Genomic DNA, 4911 nt, shown 5'->3' with positions numbered 1-4911 from the left:
AAAGTATGAGCCTGATAGTCGGGGAAGGCAAAGAAGGGCGGAGTGAAGGCTCCGCCCAGCGTTGAGGCACCAGGGCCCCGGGTCGCGACCCCCAAGGGGGGTGGTGTACCCGTGGTCGCGGTGGTCGCGTCCTCCACAGCACCCTCCCAAGGGGGGGTGGCGTGGAGTGAGGTGGTGGGGCGGAAGGCGAAGCGGGCGGCGAGGAAGGCCTCGCAACCGCAGCCTCCGCCTCCGCCGCCGGCGGCCAAGGTAAAGGCCGCGAAGGTCGGGAAGGCACGACCAGGTCGTCCCCCAAAAACGGCAGCGGTGACGTTGACCGTTGCGCAGGGGGGCAACCTGACCCTGGCGGAGGCGATGCGGCTCGCCAGGGAGAATATCTCCCTGGAAGAGCTGGGCATCGCCTCCGTGAGGGCGAAGAGGGCCGTGACCGGGGGTCTCTTGTTGGAGATCCCCGGTGCAGAAGGCGGCGCGAAGGCGGATCGTCTCGCCCAGAGGCTCCGGGAGCAGCTGGGCGAGCGAGGTGTCCGGGTCGCCCGGCCCACGAAGCGCACGGAGATGCGCGTTTGTGGGCTGGACGACTCGGTCAGCGCACAGGATGTGTCCCGTGCCCTTGCGAGGGCGGGGGACTGTCCTGTGGAGGACCTGCGGATCGGAGAGATCCGCAGGTCGCCCTCCGGCCTCGGGTCGGTGTGGGCCCGGTGCCCCCTCTCCGCCGCCCGTAAGGTGGCGGAATCCGGGAGGGTGTTGGTGGGGTGGGTTTCGGCGCGAGTGGAAATCCTCGCGCCGCGCCCGCTCCAGTGTCACCGCTGCCTCGAATTGGGGCACGTGAGGCAGTGGTGCACCTCGCCGGTGGACCGCAGCGGTCAGTGTTACCGCTGCGGTGCCAAAGAGCACCGTGCGAGCCAGTGCTCGGCGGCCCCCCACTGCCCGCTGTGTGCGGACATGGGGAGGCCAGCCGATCACAGGGTGGGGAGCAAGAAGTGCTCCCCCCCCCCTCCCGGAAGGAGAGGAAGAGGCGGGCTGCACCGGCTCCGGTGCCGAGGGCGGTGGCATCGTCCTCCATGGAGGTGGACGGTGCTACGGGGACGGACGGCCGGGAGGAGGCTGGCGCGGCCATTAATTAATGCCGCCCCGCCTCCTCCTCCAGGCCAACCTCAACCACTGCCGCGCGGCACAGGACTTGATGTCCCAAGTCCTCGCGGAGTGGGGGGTTGGCCTGGCGGTCGCCGCCGAGCCGTACCGCGTCCCTGATCACCCTCATTGGGTGGGCGACGCGGACGGCTTGGTGGCGACGGTATGGGGAGGGGGCGACGGGTCCCCACCGTTCTCCTTGTTGGAGCGCGGTCGGGGATTCGTCGCCGTGGACTGGGGGGGAGTCGCTGTGGTGGGGTGCTACATTTCGCCCCGTAGCGGTCACGCTGCGTTCGAGCTGTACTTGGCCGAGGTCGCGGCATGCGTGCAGCGCTACGCGGCCCGGCCGGTGCTGGTCCTGGGGGATTTTAATGCCAAGTCGGTGGCTTGGGGATCCCCCAGGACCTCCGTTCGCGGCGGGATCCTGGGCGATTGGGCGGCGGGGCTCGACCTCCGGGTATTGAACCGGGGGTCGGAGCACACATGCGTGCGGCGATATGGGGGGTCCATCGTGGATGTTGGATTCGCGACCCCCAACGCCGTGCGCATGGTGTCGGGTTGGCACGTGGTCGCGGGGGCAGAGACACTCTCCGATCACCGGTACATCCGGATGGAGGTCTCTGCCGCCGCGAGTGCATCCCGACACGGCCGCCTGCGTGGCACCCCACCACGCCGCTGGGCGCTTCGGCGCCTGGACAAGGACGCCCTGATGGCAGCTGCCCTCGCTGCAACTTGGCCGCAGGGAGCGGCCGAGTTGCCGAGCATAGAGGAGGAGGTCGCCCGGCTCGGAGCATTGGTCGCGGGTATTTGCGACGCGGCGATGCCTCGGGTCGGGCAGGCTTCTCCTCGCCGGGCGGTGTACTGGTGGTCGGACGCGATCGCGGAGTTGCGAGTCGCGACTGTTCGCGCCCGACGCCAGTACACCCGCGCGCGCCGTCGTCAACGTACAGGCGACGGCGTGGCGCGAGCGAGGGCAGCTGATGACCTGTATGGAGCATACCGCGTGGCGCGGGTTGCTCTGCAGGTCGCCATCAAACGGGCCAAGACCCAGGCATGGAAGGAGCTCCTCCAGACCCTTGATGACGATCCATGGGGGCGCCCATATAAGGTGGTGCTGAATAAGCTCCGCCCGTGGGCGCCCCCCGTCACCGAGGGTCTTGACCCCCGGCTGCTGGAGGACGTGGTCAATACACTCTTCCCAATTGGGGAGAGGGGACCGCGTCCTCCGGCGGCGGCGGCTGTCCCAGTGGAGTGGACGGCCGAGCTGGGGGTCACGCAGGAGGAGCTGGCAGCGGCCATCAGACGGCTCGGGGTTCGTAACACGGCCCCGGGTCCGGATGGTGTGCCCGGCCGGGTTTGGGTCTTGACCCAGGGCGTCCTTGGGGCCGACCTCAGGCGGTTGTTCGACCGCTGCCTGAGGGACGGGCGATTCCCCCCCAGTTGGAAGGTGGCGAGGATGGTCCTCCTCCGGAAGGAGGGTCGGCCCGCGGAGTCTCCCTCCGCATACCGGCCCATTTGTCTCCTCGACGAGGTGGGCAAGCTCTTCGAGCGTGTGATTGCTGCCCGCCTCGTCGAGCACCTGTCGCGGGGTGATCCCGGTCTGGCCGACTGCCAGTTCGGTTTCCGGGGGGGCCGATCGACTATCGACGCGATAGGTCGTGTGAGGGCCCTCTCGGAGGCGGTCGTCTCCCGGGGAGGGGTGGCATTGGCAATATCCTTGGATATTGCCAATGCCTTTAACACCCTCCCCTGGGAAGAGATAAGGAGGGGACTCGAATATCATCGAGTCCCCCCTTGTCTCAGGGCGGTCGTCGAGGATTATCTCCGCGGCAGGTGGATCGAGTATCCGGGCCGGGATGGTGATATGCGGAGGGAGGTGTACTGCGGTGTTCCGCAGGGGTCGGTCCTCGGGCCACTCCTGTGGAACATCGCGTACGACTCGGTGTTGCGGGCCGGCCTCCCCGACGGCGTCAGCACGGTGTGTTATGCGGATGACACACTGGTGCTGGCCGTCGGGGCGCACTGGGGGAGGGCCATGCGTCGCGCGGAGGAGGGGTCGCAACGCGTCGTCGACCGGATCAGGGGGATGGGGATGACGGTGGCGGTCCATAAGACCGAGGTGATTGCGTTTCATTCACCTCGGCAGGATCCGCCACCCCCTCTGATTCGGGTGGGTGGGGCTGACATCGAGGTGAAGCCCCAGATCAGGTATCTAGGGCTGATCCTCGATAGCCACTGGCGTTTCGAGAAGCATTTCCGCTGCCTGGTCCCCCGGTTGGAAAGGATGGTTGCGGCTCTGGGCCGGATCCTGCCCAACCTGGGGGGCCCGGCGGGCCGAGTTCGTCGCCTCTATGTGGCAATGGTCCAGTCGGTGGCCCTATACGGGGCCCCCGTCTGGGCGGACGACCTGGCTGCCTCCCGGCGCAGCATGACTATGCTACGTCGGGTGCAGAGGCGCATGGCGCTCAGGGTCGTCCGCGGGTATCGGACCATGTCACATGAGGCGGCGACGGTTCTAGCGGGGATGCCGCCCATGGACCTGCTCGCGCGGTCGCACGCGGTGATGTACCGGCACCGCGTCGACCGTCGCGCGGGGGTGGGGGCGGTCCCGGGCGGGCAGGAACCTGCTTGGGGCGATTTGAAGCGCCAGGCCCGGCAGTCCGTGTTGCTCGCGTGGCAGGAGCGGCTGGCTCTGCCAACCGCGGGGCACCGGACTGTCGGGGCAGTTCGGCCACTCCTGAAGGAGTGGCTGGACAGAGGCCATGGCAGCCTCACCTACCGGATGGCACAGGTATTTTCCGGGCATGGCAGCTTCGGAAGATACCTGTGCCGGATAGGGAAGGAGCCGACGGCGCGTTGCTGCCACTGCGACGCTGAGCAGGACACGGCGGATCATACCCTGGGGGTATGCTCCGCGTGGGAGGGGGAGCGCCGTGTCCTGGTCGGCGTCGTCGGGCGGGATGTCTCGCTGCCGGGCGTGGTGCGCGCCATGCTCGGCAGCGAGGAGAAGTGGAGGGCCGTGGCCTCCTTCTGCGAGAACGTAATGTTGCAGAAGGAGGCCGCGGGGAGGGAACGCGAGCTTCAGCGGCGCGCTGAAGCTCGCGCTCGTGCGGTGGCCCGAGGTCGTCGCCCGGTCGCGAGGCGTCGCGGGCGGCCGCCTCGGCGTGGCGGATGACCTAGGCTGGGAGGGGGGTCCTGAGGGGACCCTCCTCCCGCCAGGCGGCGCCGGGTCGGACCGGTTGGGGGTAGGAGTGCCTCCCCCTACCGGTCCGACGCAAGGGGAGGCACCCTCGGCGGTCTGGTGCGGCCATGAACGCCCGGCCGCCGAGGGGTGGAAACGGGGTCGCGGGCTGTTGCGTGTTGGGGCTCGCAGCCGCCACTAAACGCGGCCCCGGGATGGATAGCGGCGGGATGGAGTGGCCCCGTCCCGCCGCTATGAGGCAGTGTGTCTACTGGGGGGACCGATTGTCCCCCCGGGGGATGGACGCGAAGGCGCGGGCACGGGGTGGATACCGGAAGAATGCTTCGAGCGATTCCACCTCTCCCCAAGGAGGTGGGAGGGAGTCTTTCGAAGATTTTCCCCACGACAAAAAAAAAAAAAAAAAAAAAAAAAAAAAAAAAAGTATGAGCCTGATGAGGGCAAATCCTAGACCTAACCCAGACCTAACATGCGTTATCCTCTAAAATATTTATCAAGACCAGGTTTAATTGATTGTTTCAGTGTGGTCCCACATTACTACGTGATCCAAACCAGGAAAAACGCAGGATCTGTTCAACATG

This window comes from Colletes latitarsis, unplaced genomic scaffold (genome assembly GCF_051014445.1).
Source record: "Colletes latitarsis isolate SP2378_abdomen unplaced genomic scaffold, iyColLati1 scaffold0018, whole genome shotgun sequence".
Classification (NCBI taxonomy): Eukaryota; Metazoa; Arthropoda; class Insecta; order Hymenoptera; family Colletidae; genus Colletes; species Colletes latitarsis.
Note: the sequence above shows the minus strand (reverse complement) of the source record.